This window comes from Podarcis melisellensis, assembly GCF_964234715.1.
Source record: "Podarcis melisellensis genome assembly, chromosome: 5".
NCBI classification, from domain to species: Eukaryota; Metazoa; Chordata; class Lepidosauria; order Squamata; family Lacertidae; genus Podarcis; species Podarcis melisellensis.
The window spans coordinates 74,178,279-74,206,227 of record NC_138537.1 but is presented as its reverse complement, the minus strand read 5'-3'; the positions used below and the strand labels follow the sequence as shown (position 1 = coordinate 74,206,227).

The 27,949-nt window shown below is 44.2% G+C and overlaps 1 long non-coding RNA gene across 2 annotated transcripts; it reads left to right on the top strand.

Moving 5' to 3' along the window:
* The first annotated feature begins 126 nt into the window (after positions 1 to 126).
* Positions 127 to 15,348, top strand: LOC309371229. Of its 2 annotated transcripts, XR_014168943.1 has the most exons (4): positions 127 to 393; positions 3,658 to 3,763; positions 8,329 to 8,410; positions 15,100 to 15,348. It is a non-coding gene; the product is annotated as an uncharacterized lncRNA (long non-coding RNA). The 2 variants fall into 2 exon arrangements; XR_014168944.1 differs by lacking the exons at positions 8,329 to 8,410; positions 15,100 to 15,348 and adding an exon at positions 7,533 to 7,813.
* Positions 15,349 to 27,949: the final 12,601 nt, after the last annotated feature.

Genomic DNA, 27,949 nt, shown 5'->3' with positions numbered 1-27,949 from the left:
TAGACAGCAACATTAAAGAGAAATAGAGCAATCTTTGTTTAGATGGAAAGTCCACAGGTTCCAGCATTGCTGTGATGGGGGTTTTTGGTTTTTTTGTGGCAGGGTTGGGAAGACAGAGGAAGGGAGAACTGATAGGTGAGTAATTTAAAACTATCATTGAAGAGCTCTGCCATTTCTGAACTGTCTTAAGCAAACAGAGGGCTGAACAAAGGTGCCTTTTCATCTCCAGCAACTCTGCTGCTGTGTCACAGAGGGCAAAATCAGTGACACTTTGAAGTCAGGGACTATTCCTTTAGAAACAGCTTTCAGCCCTCAGATTTTATTATGAAGACTGACAACGTCCTGAGCTTTCAGGAATGATGCCGTCAGTGTTCAGGGCAATGGAGTGAGCAGGTGAGTTTGTGTCTATCTGGACCAAGCGCCTGCAAACAGCATCTTTTCCAGTCTCTTTCTTTTCAGCTGCTTATGAATTACTTTTTTGCACCTCTGGATCTTTCTTCAAACAAGTCTGAATGGAGAATGTTTTCAGAATGTTTTTCTTCAAGCAGCTTATTACATGTTTAAACATTGCTTTCATTTGCCATTTATTTATCTTGTCATCTGAAACAATGAATTATAGTTGTTTACCTTCCTGGAAGTGTAATGACACATAGCCCCTGATTTTACTAGGAGTTTGCTGGAGTTTGAGTAGTCCTCTTGACTATAGTACTCGGGATGTTCAAGGATTTAATTTGGCCCACATTTTCCTAAGGGAACCGAGGGCTTTTTCAGATGCTCTAAAATCTTCCTCATGGGTTGTTCCCATGGCATGTGCAGAAAAGCAATCTCAGGTAAAGCAAACACTGGTAATAGGTACCATTTCCTCATGCCATGCTGCTCAGGTATGGCTGCTAAAAATGGGTCATCGTGCTCACATATGCTGCCAATGTGAATTGGCACCTGGGATCAGGAACCCCTCCACCTGAAAGATTTTACAATATCCCCAATGGTTCCCTGATTAATTTGCTTGCCATGTTACGGTAGGCAGCAAGGCAATGGCTCATCTTTCAACTTCAGAGCAAAAAAAAATTCTGTTCAGCCCCTGCTATGGCTTTTCAATGTACATAGAAAAGCCTGGTTCTACCCAGAGAAAAAAACTTTTGGAATATGCCTCTGAGAATGTGAATGGCTGAATTTGGGCTGATTCAGGTCTTATATGAAAGAACATGCAGAGCCCTGCTATACATTGATTGAAGAACTTACCTTTTTAAAAGCAGCAGTGCTACTTAGGGATGGGTTCATCTGTCTCTTTCCAATCTGCCTCAGCTTCATATCTATAAGTCTGTCCCGTGCCCGTATTGTTCTGCAGAATGAGGAGGGGGTGGAAATCTGGCCCATTCCTACAGCTCGTCCTGCAACACTCTTCACTGCGGTTTGTCCTGATAGAGTAATTTAAGGGTCAGGCTATTAAACTAAGCGATTAGCCAGAAAGCCTGCAATCGCATTTCTGCAAAAACCAAGCTACCTTACCCCAATGATATTTGTTAGTGGGGCTTAATTGCACCATTTCCACCCTGAGTTATGGAACATTAACTTCGCAAATTTTCTCAGAAATAAGGCAAAATCATTTGAACTTCTAGAAGTAATGAGTTTATATTAAAAAGTGCCTCTTGGCAATGAAACAAGCCAAATAAAGCCATTTCTTAATGTACAAATCTGGAATCAATTTGGAAAGCATTGAAAGCCGTTTAAAAAATTAGGCTGTGTTTTGTTTAGTCACAAATGAGTGTGGTGTGGTGTGTGTTATGAGAAGTAAGAGAGGAGGGTTGGAGAGATGGGGTGTGTGTCTGTGTTATGTCTGACCTGTTGATGACAAAGTCTCAGGGTGTCCAGAATCAAGAGAGATGTTTGCTGGAGGGATTTCAGTCTTCCTGCTGTGAATGGGGGCATAAGCTTGGGAAGAGATCTGGCTGGATCCAGGGAGAGCTGGGCTTCCCTGTGTGAGATGCAGGAAAGTTGGAAGACAGGAACCGGCGGGAATGGAGAGAAAGATTGGGAGGAGAAGAGAAGGGATTTCTTATTCAGTATACTAGTGAAAGTCCATAGTAGACATAACATATTTTCACCCTGATCCAACTCTAGTCGCACTTTTGAAAATGTTTTCTATGTGTCAGTAGAATATGGATGCATATTTGAATGGGATAGATGGCATCCACACTTGAATGAACATCAGATTTGCATCTGTGCTTCTTGATCCAGCAAATGTAGCTCTCTTTAATGGACTGGGCTGCCAAGAGACACTGCTCAGAATAGCCTTCATCTGAAGACTTACTCCCGGACCGTCCTTCTTTCTCACCGGATGGAAATGGTGCTCGCCAACCCCATTCCAGATGGTGGCTTGGAATATTTCATGGAAATTGTTCACAGAGAGTGTTGCTGCCCATCGGTGGGACCTCTAGGGCTGTAGGCTGATAACAGATTGAAGATTTCTAAGGACAGGGTAGCTAATGCAAACAGGGCAGCGGACTACAAAGAGATGGGAGCAGAGCAGCTCCCCCTACCCTCATCGTTCTGACAAATGGTACTTTTCAAATGGGACCCTGATGCACCACGTAAACTCATCTTAGCTGTGGAGAAAGTTGTGGCTTGCATTGCAACCTTAATTTTATGTTTACTGTGTGGGAAGTTTTTATCAGTGCCAACCTCTTTCAGTGGGGAAATGGAGCATGCGCTTAAATCTCTACCACTGAAGCTAGTGGGGCTCTATCAGCTGGATCATGTCATAGATAAATAATGTAGTTGTAACAATCTTCTCCCATAACTCAGGAGATGATTTATTCCTTCTTGTGCGATGTAGGGATGTGATAAGGTTTCTGTCCGACATGTAACATGCATACGCTACCCAGAACAGTGCAATTTCCTGCTTCTGGGCAAAGGAATGGGGAACTATTTAATATGCAGGCACTACAGCTGATCACTTTATAGCTGACAAGGAGGTATAGCCAAATAGAGAACCTTTTGATCACTACCTATACAATTCGTGGTCAAGTTGTCTCCCCTGCCAGGTGAGTATTACCACCTATACAATCCAGTGCAGCTTCAAAGATTTATCCTGCATTTCCCCCTCTTCTCCTTCAGTTATGAGAAAATAAATTGCACCAGAAAATTATGAAAGGAGAGCAGAAACTTTGGTGAAATTCTCATGGGGAGGTTGAGGGGCTAGCTACTGTGCACCTGACAGCTGTTCATTGCTTAAAATGGGAAGCTTGATTTTTAAAGGAATCAGTCCAAGGTTTTTTTGTTTTTAAAGGTAAATGGAACAATTTCCCATAAAAAAACAACAAGTGATCCCACCAATTTCAGCTACTCAGTAACAGTCTCCCTTGTCCCTTAAATCTCAGGGGAAGATGTCATAAGGTTACATTTCCCTTTGGATGAGTGAATATGTCAATTTCAGTTTCTCTCGGTTTCTCATTTTTCTGTATTTCTTTTTGTAAAAGTCCTCATGAAAATTCACCAACATCTTAATGTGAATTACTTGGCTGGAGAAGTGCATTGCAAAGTTCAGAGAAGTGCCAGTTTTGAACAATTGCTGCATTTCTAATTACAACTTTGGTCTGTTCCCCTTTGAAAGTGAACCGAATCACATTTCTTCCCCTGTCTCTATATTTCCCATAGGGATTTTCAAATCGGGAAAAAGCACAGGACCTGGGAAGGCTGCTGTGTTAAGGAACTATTTAATGGGAAGAAAAAACAACGACCACAGTTGCATCACAACAGTAAGGTATGTTTCACCCTGCACCCACCAAAATTATAAAGAAATACATTTTTTAAAACCCAAAAGTGCCACAAGGAAGAGGCAGAAAAGATGCAAGCCTCCTTGGCAGGAGAAGAAAACTTATTGAGGGAATTGGAGGACAGGTTCTTTGCACAGCTAACTGCACTATACATTTCAATGCATCATCATACACTTTAAAGAGTCATAGCTCCCTGCAAGAATCCTGGGAAATGTAGTTTGTTAAGTGTTCTGAGAGTTGTTAGGAAAGTCCTGTTCCCCTCACAGAGCTACGATTCCCAGAGTTCCATGGGAAAAGGGGTGGACTGTTAAACCACTTTGAGAATTGTAGCTCTGTGAAGGGAATTCTCGGCACACCTAACAAACTACCTTTCCCAGGATTCTTTGGGGGAAGCCACAGCAGATTAAAGTGGTGTGATACTGCTTTAAATGCATAGCACAGAGAGGGCCTAAGTACAGCCCACTAGATGGATGGAAGCAAGGGAACCAAGTCTGGAAGATGTGCAGAGCCAGTAACTGATCATAAGAGGCTGCCGGCTGCCAGGTGAGGCAGTTTGTTGATCTGCACAGAGGATTCCCCATGCTCTAGGGCAGAGGGCCTTTGGCATCACTCACTGTGTGATCCTTTTCAACTGGAGATGCCACTGGGGGAATGAACCTGGGATTTTAAGTGCTCTGAGCTGCAGTCCCTCCATGCAGATTTTTTTTTGGGGGGGTGAGTAATTCTCTTGCCGTGTTGACATGTTGTGTAAACAATTCAGTAGGAGAAGATTTTTTAAGGACAGGTGGTGTTGACTTTCAGTTAATGGTGGTTTAATCCCATCTTCAAACATAAATGCTCACATTTATTGATGAAGTGCAGAGCAATTTTTTTACCAGCCAGTGTTTCCTTTCCGGTTCTGTTTGGAGGAGCATTATCCAAACATGACGGGCTGCCTACAGAGTTTCATTCTTCAGTGCACTTGCCTGTGATAGATTGCTATTCCTCCGTCACTTTTCTTTCTCCTTCTCTTTACCGATTTCGTTTTCACATGGTTTCGTTCTGAGTTTTCTGCATCCTGGGGAAACGCTTCCCACAGATGACTCACCCATAGCGAGATATAAGCTTCAAGAATTGGTTTAACCCCTTATGCATACAGGCTCACAAGTCTATCTGCTCGCAACAATACACAGAGACCTCTAATCCAGAAATAACAGGTAGAAGGCAACTTTGCTGGATTCAGTACCCATCCCTTAAGAGCTGATAATCACTAGGTCTGCAGCTGAAAACATAAGACTCTCTGTTGGTGTCCTTGCTTGGTCCCTGGTGCAGCAGCAGACGTCTCTGTGGGACTTTGCTACGTCATGGTGCTGGGTTTTTTGTGGGGTGTGGGGGAGGTCACCAATTTGTCTATCTGGCTTTCTAAGTTTATGGATTTTTTTTAAAAAACAACAACACACAACCTCTAATTGGGCACTAGAGCTCCCAAGTTGGTATTGCTGGATATGTGTTTGAGGGGGGTAACAATAACATGAGAGCCAGTGTGGTGTAGTGGTTAAGAACAGTAGTCTCGCAATCTGGTGAACCGGGTTCGCTTCCCCGCTCCTTCACATGCAGCTGCTGGGTGACCTTGGGCCAGTCACACTTCTCTGAAGTCTCTCAGCCTCACTCACCTCACAGAGTGTTTGTTGTGGGGCGGGGAAGGGAATGGAGAATGTTAGCCTCTTTGAGACTCCTTCGGGTAGTGATAAAGTGGGATATCAAATCCAAACTCTTCTTCTCTCTTCTTCTTTAGAAAGAATTAGTCATATTTATGAGTGTGATGGCCCAACATACAGTGGGAAAGTTCTGGGAAACTACTATGAATAAGGGGTTTTTTTAGTGGACAAGCCACATCAGGCAAATTTTTCAAGGAATGGAATGTTTCCTTCTACCAGCATATTTTGCCCTTTTACAGAATGACATAAATGTGAAGCAAATATTCTGGATGCATCTGGGCTGGCAGACCACCTTACCCAAAGAATGAGATGCAGCTGGCATTTCAAACTGTAAAAGCCTCACAACACGTCTGTGCTGTGTCAACACATGTCCTCAACACTTTTCTTCCCTGTGAAAGTTGCTTCTGTTTTTCTGCCTTGTTTGCAGGGTGCTTTAGAATTTCTTTAGAATATCTTCATAATGTTGGTGAACTGCCTAGGAAAGAATGTTGACACCACATGACTTATTGCTTTGTTAGGAACCAAACACACTCAATTCCTTGGAACAAATGAGAGGCGATCTATTATTCACTATTTAATGTTGCTAGTCAATTGGGTTTAGATTAGAAGCAGTGAGGTGCTCTATTGCAGCTGTCCACACATTTGAAACTGGAAATTTCACTTTAACAAGGTCATATAATGAGACACAGTAAGCAACTAAAAGAACCGATAGCCATTTGTGTGATATTTTTCCTGTAGCTTCTCCCTTGGTTTCCCACCATAGTTTTCAGTGCACTAATGGTATTGGTTCATCCTAATAATGTTGGTTCTTGTCCAAGCAGTGCTTCTATTCTGTATGTTGAGTATGTGCTGTTGGATTAACTGCAATTATAAAAGAATGCACACAATGAAGTTGAAACTTAATTCCTCTGTACTTCCCCCTCCTCTCCCCCAAACCCCAAATGTTGGTCATTCTTGCTAGAAAAGAGCTTCCTATTCTCAGCTATCAGATCTCTTTGTCCTGCTGAAATCAATGTCTGACTATTGTACTTTCTACACCTTTAATTACTGTACTTTCAATATCGTGGATGAGTCCAGAGCAATAGGTTGCTTTGAAGAATGTGAGCAGAAAGCTTAATCGATGTCACAGGAAAAAGCATCCTTGAATGCTCACTAGTTTTCCCTAGAAAGTTAAAAGGCAAATGCATGTTTTCTGACTGAAGCCTATTCAAGTACACCATCAGCCTGTTTTTTATATGTAATCCATGATATCTTATATATATATATTTTCTTATGAGGCTTGCCTTGAATAATTGTATTTTCATATGCATGCTATTTTAAAAAAAAACAACAACAACAATGCAAAATGCATCTGATGCTCTGCTTTAAAGCTTTTCTTGTAGGCAGCTTTATAAATGTTGCATAAGCTGTCAATATCTTTCTTATTGGTGTTTTTTAATGAGTTCAGCAAGGCATGCCGTCACATAGCAAGTCAATTTATTTTATCATGCCAAATTTTCTGCCTCAGGAAATTCATTGCTGTTTTCACTAAAGTGTTTTTTACATATCTGACCTATTGCCAGGGGGTTGGGCCTTAAGATCTGAGATTCTTTACCTCTGAAATTCCATAATCTTCCAGCCACCCAGTGCAGGGTTTTAGGATCAGATGTCCAGAGCCCTACTCAGCGAAATGAACAAGAGAGTTCTAAAATGCAGCATGTGGATGAAGTATGTGGATGGCAGGGACTGGGTGGACACAGAGGAATGCTGGGAGGAACCAGCTGGGAAACCCCCAAGGGAAGAAGGCTCAGAGGCTGGGGAGTGGTAGTGGGACAACAATGAGTGGTCAGAGGGAGAGGAGAGAGAAGACTAGGAAGAGGAGGTTGGAAGCTGAAGAAGCAATAGGGCTTAGTGAGCTGGGAGAGTCTGTGGCAGAGAGAAGTCTGGGATCAAATGCAGGAGCTGAAATAGGAGAGTGGGATGAGGGAGGCCAAGAGGCAGACACGAGTCAGGCTGGTGAAGAGTCACCAGTGTCTCCTCTGGCTGCTGCAACAAGCTCCCCTCCCCTCTTGTCTCCCAGAACCAGAAGAGGCATGAAAAGGGCAGAGGAAAGGTTGGCTTCATGCAGGTGCAGTCTCTGATTTCTTGAGGAAAACCCTGGAGAGGAGGGGAGTGTGAGGAGGCAGGGACTTTCAGTCTCAACAACTGATTCATGGGGCAAGACCTACGGAAGTTGAGCTGCTGTTCTTACTAGGCCCGAGACTCCACCAAGACTGTGCAGATGATGTTTTTGCTAATAAAGAGATAAGCCCAACTTGCATGGTACAACTTACTGCCAGCTTACTCCTGACAGAGAAGATGTGCCTATTGCCTTTTAAAGAAGGGATAATCTCTAACTGCACCCCTGCTCTTGGGCCTCAAAGACTTTTCCATTAGGTTCTCATAAAGCAGGGGTGGGGACCCTTTTCCAGCCTACGTGGCTGTTGCACCAGTCGACAGGTGAGCATTAATATTTCACAGCAGAGGAATTCACTGCAACTGTTGTGCTAGCAGAAACTTGTTGCAGAACAAATTGTCCAATCTATTGCACACCAAAGTTACAACCCACCTGCTTATGCATTCTCTTGCACAACAGTGTTCAGCTGACACAAAACATTTTGCTAGCAGAACAAACGTACCAATAAGTGACTTTGGCTTAGCACTGATGCAACCCTTTATTTTTCCTCGTACAACCTGTATTTTCAGGAACACTTGTCAGACCATTCTGGGAGATAGTCCAAGGCACACACTTTGCTCACACAAGACACAAGCATGAGCTGAGAGTGTGCCATGAAACACACTCAACCCTCACTCTCACTTACGGTTGGACATTGCAGGGGAAGATCAGGAGTGGGAGGCCAAGCTGCCTTTCAGAGAAGTTCTCACGCCCTTGCATACTTTCTCATGGAGGAACTTCTGGTAAGCTTTCAAGGGATCAGGGCTGTATTTTGCCACAGATAGCAAAATGTCTTGGGGGACAGTCATGCAAGTCATACAGAGGTTTGTAAAACACACCTGTCTCTTACAGTCACTATATTCCTGAGAGGCTGAGTTGAGGAGCCATCCTGTCAAGCCTTCTCAATATCAGCAAGCCCTGCTATGGGCATCTGACGGGATATTTCCCCTGTGATGTTGTTTCTCCGGATATAAAAACCCTCTCCTGAACATGTAGTGTGTGTTTAATTCCCATGGAGCCACGCCTGAGAACACAAAATGCATTTTCTCTTGCTGAGAGGTTGGAACAGAAATGCTTTTAGGGAATGACTGGTGCACAAAGCCAGGTCCAGTGTGTTATATAATTTTGCATTGATCTGCAATCAATGCTGCATTATTATGTGTGGATGAAAGGGCCCCTCCTTTGCACTGAAAGTGCCTGTAATCAACAAGATACCAGAGTATGGGAAATAATCTATGCTCTATTGATCCCAAGCAATGGCAGCTCCCTCATATTCCCATCCACATCTGTGTGCATATAAAAAAGAGAGAAACTATATTCTTTCCTGCTCACCTCCCCCCCCCCACTTTTTTTTAAGGATAGTGGTGTTTTTAAAATTTCTCACAGTGAGGGATTGTTTACAAGAGAAATCATAGGGATTTTGAATGGTTCATGATCCCGGGCTCATATCATCAATCATGAAGCCGGCTAGTGGCACCCAAGATGTTATACTCAGACATCACTCAGCTCACTAGTTTTGGATCATTGTATGTTTGCAGTGAATGCCTGTGTAACCAGTATAAAGGCAATGGTTTGCACTTGAATTTCTCTCCTGGTAAAAAGGAACCCCTAGTTATCCAGGGTCTCATATCCCCCCCCCCCCGAGTTTCGTATGCATTGCCAGAGTGGGCTCCCGAAGTGTTTAACACAAGGTAGATTGGAAAGTCAGAACAACACGTTTTCCCCCTCCTTACGTGCAAAAGATAGATCAAACGTGCTCAGCACATTAAGGGGCTGATATCTACAAAGAACCAACTATATTATACAAATCCTCACGCAGACAGACACACAAAGACACACACAGCTATTTCCCATGGAAACAGAAATACAGCTAACTCCCCACTTACATGAGGGTTCGGTTCCGGGAGTCTGAGCCCAAAGGCAAAATCACACAAAGTCAGGAACCCCCAGAATTGACCCTTACTGCTTATCAGGCTCTAGGAAGGTTGCAAGAAGGCCCAGGGATACTCCCAGAACCCCTCCTCACTGGAAGGACAGATCGTGAAGCTGAGGCTCCAATACCTTGGCCTCCTCATGAGAAGAGAAGACACCCTGGAAAAGACCCTGATGTTGGGAAAGATGGAGGGCACAAGGAGAAGGGGACGACAGAGGACGAGATGGTTGGATAGTGTTCTCGAAGCTACCAGCATGAGTTTGACCAAACTGTGGGAGGCAGTGGAGGACAGAAGTGCCTGGCATGCTCTGGTCTATGGGGTCACGAAGAGTCGGACACGACTAAACGACTAAACAACAACAACAAATTCTTCATAGACTTTTTTTGTGCAAATTTCTTTTAAGGCTCTCCCGCATTTTTACACTGTTCCTGCTGAGCTCACTAGAGCCCTTAACGCAACACGCTTCCCCTCGTAAGGTCACCAAGGGTAAATAACAAGTTCTAACATTGTGATGTATAGCCCCATATTTAAGAAGCTGGATTCCAGTATCTGATTTCAAGGAAGCCATTGAAACAAGCAGCAGATGGTTATGATTTCCAGTGGATCCAACATTGGCTGGTGGATCTACAACACACAGTCTACGAACTTGTTGTTATCCACTCTCCTCCACCTGCTTCCATCTGGCGCACCCACTCGCTCTGCAAAACTATAGTTTGGTCTTGGATAGCCCCAGCAGTCTCCTTGCATGGCGTTCCACTCAAAGAGGTTTGCTTTATTGTTGGCTGGGTGGAGGAGAATATGAGTTCCTTTTCATACAAAGACAGATTGGGACTGATTTGTCAACCATTCATCCAAGTCTGAAACCAGGAGCCAAATTCTGCCATCAAACACTCAGTCCTTTTGAAATCAGAGTTCCCTGGGAAGAGGGATTGACTGTTAGGCCACTCTGAGAACTGTAGTTCTGTGTGGAGAAAATGGGGTTCTCCTAACATCTCTCAGCATCCTTAACCAGCTACATCTCCCATAATTCATTGGAGGAAGCCATGGCTGTCTAAATGGGAAATATACTCCTTTAAATGCATAGGGCAGATGGGGCAACAGTTGTGGAAAGCAAAACTTGAGAAACAGCCATACATTTCTGTCTGCAGTGGATATTTTGGGCATGCTTCAACCTTGCCTATCAAGCTCCACTTTTCAGCCATAAGGGCTTGAAAGAACCATATGCTACTCTTACTAATGAAAGCAGGGATTAATAGGATTTTAAGATGCATTTTTTTAAAAAAAAAGAGGGGGAAGCATAGGAAGCCTTCATCCTTGAATTATATAGCTTTCCCCCTTTTTAGGTGCATTTGCCATAAAAATTAGCAAAATGGATTATGACTTTCTGGGGGCTACCACACATTCCTTCTCAAAGAGCTAATAGAGGATACAGTAATAGAAGATATAGATCATCATTAGTGCATTGAGGTGTATGTTAGAGGTAATTATATAACTGTAAAGTAAATAAATGCAAAGCTTGGGGGAATAGACTAACAAATAAAATGAATTAATAATAATAAATAATTCTCTTCAATACAGCACTGTAACAACATAAGAGCGAGAGAGAGAGAGAATTCATTTTTATATAGAAACTGCAGGCTGGTTTATGAAAGGCAAGCAAACACCATGCATGTGATTCCAGCTATTCCAACAATTTGTAATAAGAGCAAATATTTATAGGGGCTTTAAGACAAATGTTTTACATTACTGAGGTAAGAAGAACCCAAATCTCAAGCACAATGATACTGGGCAGCCTGGTTCTATAATTTTCCTGTGGCAGCTGTGGCAGATAAAGGGAGAGCCAATCCACATTTCACTTTTAAAAATAAGGTAACATGAGAGGTAGAATAAATAAATATTATTCGGTTTTGCTTTTATTCAAGCAAAAGTTCAGGGCATGAAAGAGTTTTGTGCCCATGTGAAAGGCCAGCAGTTAAATCACATGCATGTTTATTCAGAAACAGTGGGGCTTATTCCCATGCAAATGTTCACAGGATTGCAGCCTGATTCGTTTAAACTGGGCCGGCAAAGGAGACATCCCTGCTTCAGTGGTGATATTGCTCATTCTTTTGATCTGGAGTCCTTCATAAAAGCTTGGATAATTTAATAGGAAAGCAATTGAATTCATTTGGGAGTGCTGTGACAAAATCAGTGCAAAGCTATCCACAAACCACCCAAGATTATTGTAACAGATTTGGCTTATGGTAAATGGGCCTGTCCCTATTATTTTGCATAACTTGGTACCTGAGGCCACACTATGAGAACTTAATGGCTAGAAAACTCTGGACTTTGGAATTATTGTGCCCATCAGAAGATGAGGGCAAAGGACAGGGAAACAGACTGTAGCACAGGGGTCAGCAAACTTTTTCAGCGGGGGGGGGGGCAATCCATTGTCCCTCAGACCTTGTGGGGGGCCAGACTATATTTTGGGGGGAGGGAGATAAATGAATTCCTATGCCCCACAAATAACCCAGAGATGCATTTTAAATAAAAGCACACATTCTACTCATGTAAAAACACGCTGATTCCTGGACCATCCGCAGGCTGGATTTAGATTTTAGTTTGCCTACCCATGCTGTAGCAGTTTGAATTAGGGCAGAGAGAGATTTTGTCCAGGAGCTGGAGATTCAGCTGGAGTCAGCTGCTATTGAGATGTGCCTTCAGGTGGCTCACATGACCTTTTTAAGACTCTGAGAGGTACACTGACTGAATGGTAATTTGAACTCCTTTTCCTTCTTTTTCCAAGTTGGAGTGTACTGCTCTGCTAAGTGTTGATGTGCTCTCTACCATCTGTGAGGCCCAAAGTAATTGCCCTCATAACCCCCCCCCCAAAAAAAAAATTGCCCAGGGGACTGCAACTGTTGTTTTGCTGGAATCTGACGCAGGATTAGCAGCTGTTGCTGCCTGCTTTAGGAGTCTGTTTGCTCTCCAAATGCACTGTTGGATCTTTGTAAATAAACATCACATATCCCATGCTACAAGGTTGTTCAGGGAAGTAGGGTGAGCTCTCCCATTTTCTCGTGTGTGTGTGCGTGTTTACAAATGCCGAGTGTTTGGAGGGAAAATGCATAGAGGAATTGCCTGTTTTCTTCTTGCCCTCTTGTAATTGCAAAGGAACGAGGCATCGTTCAGTGTCCTAGTGAAATGAGCAGCGATCATTGAAGTTCTCTGCCAGCAAAAAGCTTGGGTTATAAAACATTCTCACCCCTGGCTTCATGTTGACAATGACTCAAGACCAGCCTTATTAGGAACATTTCTGGCATTCACACAACTTCTCCTATTGAGTGGCTCCTTCTCCTTCCTCCTCCCCTTAGAAATGAAGAGAACTGCAAGAGTCATTTGATTAGAGCGGAAGCAATTAATGGCAAAGTCTCTGTCGAATGTTTCTCTTTTATTCATTCAATTGTCCTCTAATCCCCAAGGCATTTCCCACATATTCCAGTGGCTTTTCAGCCTGAAATTCACCTGATAAAAAATTCTCAGATGGCAGCTTAGCCAGAGAGGTAAAATGTCATTAACGACTTTTCAGAAACTGTATGGTGTGCAAAGCCAGTCGCTAAGAAATGGCTAGGGCAATGTGTGTGTTCTACAATGCTATGCAGAAAATAAAAAGGCATAAATTTGTATTAGGTGTTGTCAGAGCCACCCGGGGTCCCAGCTCACAAGAGACCCAAGTCCAATCCGGGTTATATACAAAAGCTTTTATTGAAGAACATTCTTAGCTTTACATCCGAGCTCCGTGGCTCTACGTCTGTTACGCTTAGACCGCCGAAGTCCCCTCTGAATCAGTACCGCCCCTACACCAGTTTAAGAGGCTTGTGCTGGACCACCTCTTCCTCTCCTTCCTTTTCCGCAGGGTCTTTCTGCCCCCCTGGGTTCCCTCCCGCCGGGACTCCCCAGAGGCTGAATCCTCTGACGCCTGTTCCCCCCTCCTTCGCGCTTTGGGACCAGGCTCCTCCCCAGGGCTTCCCTCACTTCCGCGCGCCTCCACATTTGAACTTGGCGCGTGTACGTTGCTTCTGACCTTCCTCTCGACCGCTACACTGCTCCCGGTACTACTCTCCGCCCCTTCCGGCAGGACGTCTTGCCCCGATCTCCTTCCCCTCTCTGCTTCCTGTTCTGCTCCCTCTGACACACTGGTAACTCCACCCCCTTCACTCCGTTCCAGCGGAGAAGCCGGCCCCGATCTCCAACTCCCACTGGGGGTTCTCCCTTCGCTCCCCTGCTCCTGACTGCTTCCCCCTTTGGCTCCCCTTGGCCTGACCAGGGGGGCTCCCTTTTGGGAATCCTCCGATTCACTGGACAGACTCATGGACGACCTTTGATCATTGTCATCCTCTTCCTCGTCGCTCTGGGATTCTTCCCCCTCGCTCTCTGTCTCCTCCCTCATCTGCGCTTCTCTCCCTGAACCCCTGACAGGTGTGTGTTATGTATGACAAGAGTTTGGGATAGTGGGGCTGTTTGTTTGCTTGTTGCCCTGAATCTTTAGTTCCCAAACACAAGTCATAGCTGAGAGCCACTTGGACTCCAAATCAGAGAGGGACCCAGCAGAGGGAAGGTTGTCTCCCTCGACACCAGGATACAGCAAGAACTGCTGCCCAGGGGCTGTAACACCTGCCACCACCAGTGGCAGAGGAAGAGGAGTGGCGGGTGTTACAGCCCCTGCACCTCCCCCCGCCCTTGCGTGGTGCACAGCTGCCCTCCCCCCGCCCTTGCTGTGCACCACGCCTCTGCAGGCAGTGTGCCATGTCCCTGCGAGAGGCATGCCATGCCCCCAGGACGCATGCCATGCCCCTGGGATGCACGCCAGCTCTGCCCCCACCTGCTCTCCGTCCCCCAGTGCCGGAGCATTAAGCCCCCCTACTGGCCTCCACACAAGGGTGGCAGGCCACCTGCCCAAATCGAGTACTTTCCAGCCGACACAGAGCTGGTTGTGATGAACCATCATGGTGGAAATGCATCCAATGGGGACTGGGGTCATCAGGTGGTGGTCCCCTCCCCACAGCCCCCCTCCACATGAGGGGTTGTGGGGAGGGAGGGGAATCTGCTGTCCCAGGCTGACCAAGCATGCTGGCCAGGTCGAACCCTCCAAGCGGACTGCACAGACCCTCCCTGTTCACCTCTTAACGGTTTTGCAACCTCTTCAGCTCTCTATTTAAAGTTCTTTCCTTTGTGGTACTTGTTGGCAATCGGTCTTGTGCCAATATTGAGCCTTAGATGGAATTTACCACCTGCTTGGGGGGCTTAGGAACTAGTTGATCACTGACATCCAACAGTCTAATAATGACACCTCTCAGATAACTATGAACTTTGGCAAACACCTCTTCATCAGAGCTGTTCCTCAGCCTAGCAGAACACTCCTTATTTGCTTCTAGTGGCAACTCTGATTGAGTGAGAAGGCATTGTGCCTGGTGTCCTTTTCGTTCTTTTACTCCTCCTCGTTTTCTGCTTTTTTGCAGGGGAAAGCTAAACTCCTGATTTCTGCAATAGGAAATAAAATTGAAGGAATGAAGATACTGGTTGAGTAGACAGTGAGGCAACTATCCATCCCCCACCCCCATAAAAAAACTATTTATGAGAGGACTGGCTTTTGAAGAAAATCCTGACATGCTGGATTTACATGACAAACATTTTAGCACCCTCTTTTGGACCACTTTCATTGGAATTCTTTCTCAATCTTCTCAGCTATAAGGGCAGAAAACATGAGGGGAGAGACTCTTTCTGTAAACTTTGTTAATGTCCTTGAAATGCCCAGGAACTTATGTAGAAGTTGTGAGTTTTATTCAGGTTTTTTTAAAAAAACAAAAACAAAACAAAAAACCCACACATACACAATCTGGAAATGGAGCAGACAATTTAGTTCCTGGGATTTGGGATACACTAAGCGGATATAAGAAATTAATAAACCAGTATGACTCTCCCTACAGTACTATTTTTAAAAGAATAACAGAGAGGCTTGCAGCACCTTTAAAGAATAACAAAACTTACAATGGCATGAACTTTTGTAGATGTACTAAGTCTACTTCCTCAGATGCATGAAACTGATTCAGGTCTATGAAAGCTCATGGCTTGGATTGGAAACCTGAGGCCCGCCAGATATTTTTGCTGAACTACAACTCCCATCATCCCTTACTCTTGCCCATGCTGCCAAGGGCTGGCGGGAGTTGGAGTCTGGCTACGTCTGGTTCCCCAGCCTGGCCTACGCCATTAAAAAAAAAAGGTCTCAGTTGCAGTCAAATGTTTTCTAAGGAACTATAATCAAATGTGGACTTAGATTGAAACATGACTTGTTTTGAGGAGAAGTTCTTCATGAAGGACAGAACCTGCACAGTCCTTTTTGAGCTGCAGAGTTTTCGAAAAGATCTTTTAGTGAAATCAGAACAAGAGAGATGATAGGCACAATCCATCCAAGATTACGCGTATTTTGCTCCTATCCATTTCCTGCAAGTGAGTTAAGTGCACACTAGAAATCTTCTCACATTATCAAAAGGTCTTAATGGGGCTTAACTGGATTTTATGCTCTGCATAGGTTCTGAGCTTCTCGTCAAAATTAAGACACTAATATTGCTAAATGAGTGATGCAATATTCAGATAAATTACAGCGGGTGCAGGAGGCAGAATCATAATGTTATTGTAAAATTCATCTTTTCTCTATCTGAGAAAATGTGTTGTTGGCCAGCACGTCATATGGGTCATGCATTTGATTGCTTTATAGTGATACCGGGGTTGCATTTATCTTTTTGTCCTATTGTGAAGCTGATTTTCTGCACCACTGACTGCTTGGTGAGGTGACATTTGCTTTATCCAATGATAAATGGTACGTAGCCACTTGGAACCCCTCCTAAAGACCAGGAGACTTAAATATTATCGTTTAAAAAATTAAAAAAGAAACCCTTTGGAATTTCTTTCTGCTGAGGTACAAAGATGAGAACTGAAAGTCAAATGTTCTCCATGGTTACTGATCGACATAAAGGGCCGTGTCTAAAATGGAGAGTCATTTGGGATTAATGAGGGAGAACAAAGAAGAGCTGTGAAAGGTGCAAACGGGCTAGCCAAGCTCAGGGGCAGCATCCTTGGTCATTACACATTCCTTCTTAGCTGCTCGAAGTTTCAGCAATCTTAATGTAACAAACTATATACTCCTCCTTTTTGTTCTCAGCACAACTCTTTTGCAATAAAGCAGTCCCACGAAAATGTAACCCCTATAGTTGTGCAACTAAACCCCATAAGATTTGTACATTGGAACATTCCATCCATTGTCGAGAGACAATGGAGTGTACCTTTGGGGGGAAGTCAAACCGCTGCATCAGTAGGAGTGAAGTGACCTTCCCTGGGCAGTGTGTTTGGAGCTAGATGACCCCCCCCCCTCAGCCTCGCTGGTGTGGTCCAAAGGAAAGCAGAGCAATACACTGGGCAAAAGCTTAGTTGCAGGAGTTGCTGGAAGAAGGTGCCATCCAACCATCTGAGTGACACCACTCTGGATTTGTGTAGGGCTTTCTCCCTAGCCTTTTCTTCTCCTGAAGATACCTTTATTCTTATTCTTATTCTTATTCTTTGTATACTGTGGTACCTCAGGTTAATAACTTAATTCGTTCCGGAGGTCCGTTCTTACCCTGAAACTGTTCTTAACCTGAGGTACCACTTTAGCTAATGGGGCCTCCCGCTGCTACCGCACAATTTCTCATCCTGAAGCAAGGTTCTTAACCCAAGGTACTATTTATGGGTTAGCGGAGTCTGTAACCTGAAGTGTCTGTAACCTGAAGTGTCTGTAACCTGAAGCATATGTAACCCGAGGTACGACTGTACTGCCCTATATCTGCAGGTCTCAGGGTGGTTCACAGAATAAAATCAGAATATAAAACCACAAAATACATAATCAAAACAAAAACCCAATAGCTCCCCCCAAGCACTTTTAAAGGACATTGGATGTATAATGAAGGCACCAGGTGAGCCTCCCCGGGAGAGCATTCTCTTGCAAAGTAGAGGAAGTTTAGGACCAGAGTTTTCCTTCTCCTAGATGGGCTGCCTTCCCAGGTTGATGAGCTCTGTCTTCCCTTCAGTTCCCTTTACAACGTGAGAAAACCACCTCCTTGGTCTCACTATTGTTCTTGTCTGCTCAATTCACCGGAGCCTGTCCTTGTATGCAGGGGAAGTACCGTACATTGGAGCATAGGAATCTGCCTTATACTGAGTCAGGCCAATTGCAGTCTATCCAGCTCAGTATCATCTACGGTACACTGATTAACAGCAGCTCTCTAGGGATCCAGACCAGGGACATTCTCAGCCCTACCATGAGATGATGAAGATTGAACCAGGGACCCTCTGCTGGGAAGCTGAAACTCTAACACTGAACTGTGGCCCTTCCTCCAATAGGGTGTGGTGCTGTAATTCAGTAGTAGAATACATGCTTTGCATGTAAAAAAAAACACCCAGGTTCAAAACTTGACATCTCAAGCAGCAAAATGGAATCTTCTGCCCCTGTAATGAGGTTTTGCTTCTGCTGCTATGAATATTACATTCCTTATAATTTCATGGGGGTGCTTGGTGTTTGTATTTTGTCCTGGTTGTTGTTGTTGTCTGGAGGTTTTAATCTTTGTTGTAAGCTTCATTGAGCTGGGCAGAGGCGGGATATCAGTGCCTGAAATAAATGAAGTCTGGTGCCTAGAAGACTTCGGTGCAAGTCCATCCTCCTGTGTGGGTCGAGTCAGCAACGTTTAGCATCTAATTGCTGTTCACTGGCTCATGTAGAATGAATTGGATACGCCAGGTCTCAGTGCTTTCTGTAATCTTGTGTAGTCATGGGAACTGAAGAAACCCCTCTAGGCAGCTAGATTTCAGACCATTTTTAGCTCACTATGTCTTACTCTGGAAAATCTATGGAGACATTAGTGACCAGTCCCTTTAGGTTAGTCATGACATAATGTTATCCTTGGAATAGGGTGGGTTCAGTTATTACTGAATTATTATGGTTGGCTTCCACGAGACATTGTGAATGTTTCAAAGCAAATCTGTGTGGTCTAATCCAAGCGCAGCATATCTGATGGGGCCACTGAAAATTGTTATCCTTGCATTTGATTTCCATGTTCAACCGCAGCCACATCCTGGAAGCATTGTTATGTCAGGGGGAAATGCAGGATGTGACACACAGGTGACAATGCAGTAGCTGTGCCACGCACACTGTGGCGTTCTAGGAAGACCTTTTATTGATGCTGTCACTCTCTGCCACATCAAATGAGGTAGGTTGATGGCCTTTCTGCCAACCTAGGGAGATGGCTTGGGGCCAAGGAACAGGAGCAGCTTTCCATGTAGAACCTGCACACGCACACATGCGTTCATGAACTTAAGTGTGTCCTTAATTCATACCCACACTGATTTAAAAATCCATTTTCTGATTAAAAATGCTTCCCTGTGTGAGGCAACCCAGGGTGTTTATGTGTCAGGGGCAGAAAATAAAAATGGTGCCTCTCAGGATGCTGTCAGTGGCTCCCAGCTGATTGCCTAGGAAAGTATAAAGACAAGGAAAAGTTTCCTACCGTCCTTTATTATTTCAGTCTTTACAGAGAGAGGGTATAGAACCCAGCCTCTTGGATAATGGCGTTGTCCCAAGTGAATCTCCACCACACCCCATCTCTCCCACTTCCTCATTCGTCATTTTCATCACCTCCTCTGTGAGTGCTGCTAGGTGCCCTCTGTCTTTGAACTCTTTGCTCTCCAACTTTTAAGGCTCGTCAGGTTTGGGAGATGGGGGATCTGGAATGCTTTCTAATGTCAACGTGTCAGCCGGGATTGTTCTGGCTCTCCCATTATTTTTCCCTCATCTGCCTCTGAGCTGTGACCTCCCGCAAACCCCTGTTGTAAATCTATACTGCCTTCTTTTTCCTCCTCCCTGGAAGGGTCAGGATGGGGAGGTGGTCTCCACCATTCCTCCTCTCCCCGACATTGCCGCAGTTGAAATAAGAATCTAATAATATTGTAAATAATTGGCAGCTTACTTCTCTCTCTATGGTAGTCCAAAATCACCTGTCTGATGTGGGTTACCATCCCATGTCTAATTGTAGGGCACATTCCTTCACTTTAGATGAACTAGTTGTTTGTGTGTACCGCCCTACTCGGCATATAATATCTTGTGGTACAAAAGTAATAAAGTGGGGGTGGTAGGAAGATTCAACTCCTCCTAAATTGCAGCCTGAGTTTGATTCCCTTTAAGGTCAGTGGAAAGGCTGTCACTGATGTCTATTTTACCTATGAAGTAGATCCATGTAACCTTTTTCAAAAATATTGCCATGACCTTTCTTTAGTGCAAAGGATCATTTTATTTTATCTAAAATAAGCTTTCCTTGACATTTACGCATTGAAACTGCAGTGAGTTGATAATATTCCTTCAGGGAGGCTTGTCTTTCCTAAATTTGATAGCAAAATGTTGTGGTTGGTTGGGCGTGATTCCTTTTGGATTCACCTTCCATGACTTTCCTTGAGTTGTTGGGATTCTTCTAAAATATTTCAGGTTTCCCCATTATTTTAGGTTTGCTTTTATGTGGCTTCCTTTGCATTCTCTTGCAACAACATTGAGTCATGGTTGTAATTATTTTTCACAGCTAAAGGATGACTTTCTGAATTGTCCACAGCAAATGCCTCCCTCCCTAGCTGCTTGTGGTCTTTAAAAAAAAAAAGTTGCAGAGGAAGATTATCTGTCATTAGGGATGTGGAAGAAATTCTACTCAGTTTGCATTTAGAGCCAAATCCATCAGAGTTGCGCTTTCTGAAACTGTATTCAAACTGAAACACAGCCAAAAGTCACGCTTAACTGAATTTTGTGATGCAATTCTCCAACCAAACAGTGTTTACAAAAATGGATATATATGTGGGGAAATATGCATAGAAGTCAATATATTAGTGAAAATGACATGCAACAATACATTATTTTGTGGGAAATTGTTTGTAAAAAGGTGTACATTAGTCAGAAAATGTGTTTTAACAAATGAAATTCACACAAAAATGCTGATGAATTTTCATGAAGATTTTTTTTAAAAAAAAAGTTCACAAATTGCTGCGGAAATGCAGAGAACTGAATTTACGGTTTTGAAATTGAGAGAACCAAAACTGACACATCCTTCTGTACCTACCTATCACAGTGTTGCCATTATGACAGTGAAAGGGAGGCCCTGTAGTCCAGTGGTAATACATGCTTTGAAGGCAGAATATCCCAGGATCTTTCTCCAGTTGAAGGGCCTCAGGTTTCCTGGGCCGGCCCACACATGCGGCAAGGTGAGGCGACTACCTCAGGTGGCAGGTTCCACAGAGGCAGCAGATCCTGGTGTGACTCTTTCTTTTCTCCCTTGTTCTTCATGTAGGTCGTACCTCACCCCTTCCCTGACAGCAGGGATGCCAGCTTGAATAAAATACTGGGGGAGGAGAGGCTAGGTAAGCCCCGCCCCACATAACTGATCACATGATGGGGCTCACCTACACCATTTGAATGGCAATACCCATCAACTTTGGGAGTGGCAGCCCCTTCAAATATTTTATTGGGGGGTGGCCAAAGGGACCTCGGCCCATAGGAGTTGGCTCCTATGCCTGGCAGGGAGGGGTGCCATTTTGGAGTCTGCCTCAGGTGCCAAAATGTCTTGGGCCAGCACTGCAAGTATGAATCAGGGCTAGCAAAATCCTCTGCTGTGGGCAGCATCTATCTGAGTACACAATGACAGACTACATTGACTTGCTCCATATCTGACATCTCCATATACAGTATTCATTTGCTGGTTGGCCACTGTAATAACAGGATGATGGACTAGATTGCCCATTGGCCTGATCCTGCAGGCTCTTCTTGTGCTCTTATTACTGTTCCTACCTGCGAGGTGGTTTCAGAAAGTAATGAGGAGGTAGGGTTTTGTTTGACCTTACGGCACATGTGATCCAGCAAAGTTCGGGTTTAATCCCAATGCACTTCAGTTAGAAGGCATGTGTGAGAATCCTTTAAAGGCTGAGGCAGCCATGGTAGGAATTGGTGAGCTAATGTATGTGAAACACTCTGAATACTCCTGGAATGAACCACTATGTAAATGCTTAGTGTTATTCTTTGTCCTTGCCTTTGGTTTTCTAAAAACAAAACCCTGCATTTTCCATGTTTGTGAATTGTGAACGTACTCTTTCCCATTCTGAGTGTCTGATTCACTCAGTTGCTCCTTCTTCTCTTGCCTGCTGACACTCTTTTAATTGTTGAACTTTTGAACTCCCGTCACAAATTGAAGCCTGGGAGTTTTGCAGAAACAAAATCTGCATTTGTGCCACCGAAAAGGAGCAGCGCAAGTTCACTGCGGTTGGCTAGGGAAGCAAAACCAACACAGCAACATTGCCTTTGTGGATTAAGGAGACAACAGCAAATAAAGGAGACTTTGGCTACAGCTTCTGGGCCCCTCCTGTGTCCCACTGTGAGTATAGTGGGAGTCTGTCCAAGTTTGTTCATTAGAACAGTTCTCCTTCTGAGTCCAGGGACAGCAAGCCATAGAAATAACTTTCTCCAACTCGGTTCCATTGGAGCCAATGGAACTTCTTTTTATGGGTGCATAGCTGTCAACTTTTCCCTTTTCTTGTGAGGAATCCTATTCGGAATAAGGGCATTTCCCTTTTAAAAAAAGGAAACATTGACAGCTATATATGGGTGTAAAGGTAAAGGTAAAGGGACCCCTGACCATTAGGTCCAGTCATGGCCGACTCTCGGGTTGTGGCGCTCATCTCGCTTTATTGGTATACGCCTTCCGGGTCATGTGGCCAGCATGACTAAGCCACTTCTGGCGAATCAGAGCAGCGCACAGAAATGCCGTTTACCTTCCTGCTGGAGCGGTACCTATTTATCTACTTGCACTTTGACGTGCTTTCGAAATGCTAGGTTGGCTGGAACAGGGACCGAGCAACAGGAGCTCACCCCGTTGTGGGGATTCGAAACGCCCACCTTCTGATCGGCAGGTCCTAGGCTCTGTGGTTTAACCCACAGCGCCACCCGCATCCCGACATGTATGGGTGTATGACTAAATGTTTGGCGATGCCATAGGTTTTGAGAAGGGGCGAGTAAACCCAAGTCTCTGGAGCACCAAGCACAAACTAACATGGCTCAGGTAGAAGAGAAGAAGTCTGAGCTAGGCCGGAATCTTTGTTTAATGGGTTAAATTGTCCAAAGTGCTTGAGCTTTGGGTCTGGGGAGTAGGAGGGAAGGCAGTGTACTAGAGAAAGGTGTAGAGATTGGGAACATGTGGCACTCGCAGTGTTGCTAGACCACAAATCACATCATCCCTGGCTTAATTTGTTATTGTTTTTATTATGCATTTTGTGTTTTTATGCTGTGAACCGGTACTGTGGTATGCAAATTTTAAAAATAAATGGAATGGAGTAAAATATACAGCTATATTTTTAACCTCTCTGGTTTATTTGGCAACTAATATTATATAAGGGGTATAACTAGCAACGAAAACACAATAACTATAGCTTTGGAAATGTAATACGTCTAGGATTCAGATCAATCAAATACCTCCATGTCTGCCATAATCTTTTAATCCTTATCCTCTTTTCTTTTTTGTATTATTAACTCCTACTTTCTCTTTTTTCCCCTCTTGCCATATGCGTATAATGTTTGCAATTTTTTTCAAGTTGGTTGTTGTTGTCTGGCACCATGCAATGCTAGAATGGTGAACCTCCAGCTCGTGAGCTTAATTAGGCCTAATTAGGTGCAATATAGGTCCCAACTTGGCCTTGAGTGTGCTTCTGGTTGTTCCCTAGCAATGGGAGGTCTGCTGTCACCACCAACTGGTGGTGAGAGCAACCTCCCTAAGATTGGCTGTGCTATGAAGCCCAGCTGACCTCTGTGGAAAGTAGAACTTGAAGTCAGTACCTTATGGCAATGACATCAACCTTCCAGATTTGGCTACACTACCAGTTTCCCAGGGCAAATCCTGCCCACCTGTCAGAGTGAGCCATCGGGGATGGGGGCATCCAGGATCTGGCTGTCAGCCAAATCCAGTTCCTCATCCCAATGTAAAATGTCAAAGCTTTGTTCTAACGAAAATATTAGAAATCCACTGTGGAGAATTTTCTCCAAATATTTCTCACCATTTTTAATTTTTTTAAAAAATGTGTCGGCTTCCATTTGCTGTCTACACCCACACAGTGCCCTGGCAGCACTGTGGGAGGCAAGGAGCTGTGCTACTGTCACTTTCAATAGCGAGACCCATGTCCAAGAATCTGTTGAAGAATTGCTCAGCTCCCCTGGAGAAATTTGGTGAAATGCCCCCCCCCAATTTCTCTGCCCTCAAATAGGTGGGGGGATTTCGAGATGTCATTTTGAGAGGCTGTATTGCCAAGTGGCGTGCCTGTGTTTTTTTGCTGACCTGCAGGCTAGAGAATGATCTGAAGTCACACATTCTGCTATTTCCCCTACTTTCTGGAAACCATATGAAAGCCATTTTGAAGGAAGGGCAGTACAGTGGTACCTCAGGTTAAGTACTTAATTCGTTCCGGAGGTCCGTTCTTAACCTGCAACTGTTCTTAACCAGAAGCACCACTTTAACTAATGGGGCCTCCAGCGGCTGCCGCGCCGCTGGAGCCCGATTTCTGTTCTTATCCTGAAGCAAAGTTCTTAACCTGAAGCACTATTCTGGGTTTGTGGAGTCTGTAACCTGAAGCATATGTAACCTGAGGTACCACTGTATTGATAAATGTGCCAGTGTGGCATGGGCTCCAGAACAAGCACTATTTCTGGGTTAGCGGAGTGTGTAACCTGAAGCATATGTAACCTGAAGCGTACGTAACCTGAGGTACCACTGTATAATGAATAATAAAAGAAGAGTGTGCCACATTCCTTTTTAACCTATGAGTGTGTGGTTTTTTTAGGGAGGATAATAGATACTGAGAGTTCCTTTAGATCATTTGCCCTTTCTACCTTTCACATTTATTTGTAATGTCTGAACCTTAATCAGCAAGTCTGTGCCACCCATGGGATGCGGGTGGCGCTGTGGGTAAAACCTCAGCACCTAGAGCTTGCCGATCGCATGGTCGGCGGTTCAAATCCCCACGGTGGGGTGAGCTCCCGTCTTTCGGTCCCAGCTCTTGCCCACCTAGCAGTTCGAAAGCACGTCAGAGTGCAAGTAGATAAATAGGTACCGCTTTATAGCGGGAAGGTAAACGGCGTTTCCGTGTGCTGCTCTGGTGCTGGCTCACCAGAGCAGCTTCGTCACGCTGGCCATGTGACCCGGAAGTGTCTCCAGACAGTGCTGGCCCTTCGCCTCTAAAGTGAGATGGGCGCACAACCCTAGAGTTGGACACGACTGGCCCGTACGGGCAGGGGTACCTTTACCTTTTACCTTTCACATTTATTTGTAATGTCTGAACCTTAATCAGCAAGTCTGTGCCGCCCATTTCCTCCCCATGTTCATTTTACTCCTGCACATCCTTATTGGGGGGGGGGGGGGGACAAGATGAAGCAAATCGCATATATCCGTCATTTTTATTTATTAGTTTGGCTGCACTATCATAGTACTGTAGAGTTGGAAAGGACCCAAAGGATCATTTAGTGCAAACCTCTGCAATACAGTAACCTCAACACATGATCCCTCATCCCATTTGAAACCATACCAGATCCTGCTTAGCTTTGCAAAAGGGCTAGCAATTTTATTGTTGCACCACTAGGTGAGCCATCCTTTCCATATGTACTCAATATTTTACTTTCCATATTTACATAAGTTCAGTGGAATTTACTACTTACTAAGTAGGTCCCACCCAAAAATCCCCCCTCTGAAGCTGCTATTTGCATTTGAAGAAAAGTTATTGTTGACTCCAGTGGAGAGAAAGAGTTATACTCCACCCCCACTTTCCTAAGGACCTGAGAAGGCAAAAATGATGGGACGCTGTTGAGTTCCATACGGGATATATACTATCTATATCTATCTATCTATCTATCTATCTATATCTATCTATCTATCTATATCTATCTATCTATCTATCTATCTATCTATCTATCTATCTATCTATCTATCTATCTATCATCTATCTATCTATCATCTATCTATCTATCTATCATCTATCTATCTATCTATCTATCTATCTATCTATCTATCTATCACCTATCATGTCTTGAGTTGCATTCATAATGTAGGTCTGTCTTGCTAACTTCCATGTTGCTGGAACTGCAAAAAGTTTGTGTGGATTTGGGGTTTTCGATTGGAACATTAGCTTTCCTTCCTACTTAATGTTTTTAAATAGAGATTTTTCACACTGAATTTCAAAGAAACACCTGAGAGGATGTCCTCTAGGTGTCATTTTCAATGCTGCTTGATTTATTTCCTCTTATTGCTCAGGTCTTTCCACTTTCTAAGCACTCGATTCAGTGACTCATGGCTTATACCCCCGGAGACTGCAGGCAAATCTGCCCAAATTCAACATCCAAAGCCTCGGAAATGTGCTGTTCAAATGTAAGGAAGTGAAAGATGCACTGAGCTCAGACTGACAGGTTGTTAGAGAGCATTAAGGTAGGCCTGTGTGTGACTGCATTTTTTTTTTAAGTCCAGCAAAAGAGCTCTTGCTGAGGCAGATGCGTCTCGTAGTTCTTGTAGGTGTAGTTCACACACACACACAAAAAGATGTATGTAAGAAGATTAATGAGAGCACCGCCACCTCATGCTAGGGAGACAGCAGAATTTCATCAGGTTTTGCTGGGTGCCATAGAATCCTATTGGTGCAAAGCTGCCACATTTCCATCATTTTCAAGGGTTGTTACACAGCACAAAACCAAGAAGCTTGGCTTCAGTTCACCTCTCAAGAATCATATTGGGTTTGGAGTCCGGACAGGCGAGAAGAAACCCTTCTTTGCACAGTGCATATGAAACCAGTGAAATTTGCTCTGACAGGAAGTAGCGATGGTCCCCAATTTGAACTGCTTTGAAATGGGGTTTCATAAAGTAAGAACATAGAAGAGCCCGGCTGGGTCAGACCAAAGGTCTCTCTAGTCTAGCATCCCATTCTCACTGTGGCAAACTACAAGCTATGGGAGGACATGACGGCAACATAATTTCCCCCTGTTTTTCCCAGCAACTGGTATTTTGAGGTCTACAAAATCTGACATAGCCATTGTTGAGTCCTGACAAGACAGAAGTACTGTTTGGGGGGGGGACAGGAGGTGGGTGGGTGTGGAGGACTCCCTGGTCCTGAATGGGGTAACTGTACCCCTGAAGGACCAGGTGAGCAGCCTGGGAGTCATTCTGGACTCACAGCTGTCCATGGAGGTGCAGGTCAATTCTGCATCTGGTTCGCAGGCTGAGACCCTACCTGCCCGCAGACTGTCTTGCCGGAGTGGTGCATGCTCTAGTTATCTCCTGCTTGGACTAGTGCAATGCGCTCTATGTGGGGCTACCTTTGAAGGTGACCCGGAAACTACAACTAATCCAGAATATGGCAGCTAGACTGATGACTGGGAGCGGCTGCCGAGACCACATAACACTGGTCTTGAAGGACCTACATTGGCTCCCAGTACGTTTCCGAGCACAATTCAAAGTGTTGGTGCTGACCTTTAAAGACCTAAACGGCCTTGGTCCAGTATACCTGAAGGTGCGTCTCCACCCCCATCGTGCTACCCAGACACTGAGGTCCAGTGTTAAGGACCTTCTGGTGGTTCCCTCACCGCAAGAAGTGAAGTTACAGGGAACCAGGCAGAGGGCCTTCTTGGTAGTGGCACCCTCCCTGTGGAACGCCCTCCCACCAGATGTCAAAGAGAAAAACAACTACCAGACTTTTAGAAGACATCTGAAGCTTTAGTGAAGCTTTTAATGTTTAATAGACTAATGTATTTTAATATTCTGTTGGAAGCTGCCCAGAGAGGCTGGGGAAACTCAGCCACTTGGGCGGGGTATAAACAAATTATTATTATTATTATTATTATTATTATTATTATTATTATTATTTGTGGCTAATAGCCATTGATCATACTATCTGCCACAAAATTCATGCAGCTGTATAACCAAGCTGAGGTACTAAATTTGTTTCTATTCACCGCACTCACATTCTCTGTAATCTCCATGAAGGTAGAGACTTCGCTTAGAAAGCTCTCATAAGAGCCATGTAGACCGATGGTGTCATAAAAAGGAGGAAATGTTCAATTATGGGATGTTGAGTACAAGTAACAGAGCTGATACCAAAAAAAATTGGGCACATCCAATTGTTTTAACATGTCAGGAACAAAATAAAATAAAATAAGGAGTTTGAACAAGGAAGAATCTTACTCTTTCCCAGTCACCCCTTCTCTAGACCACTTGGTGAACATAGTTTGTG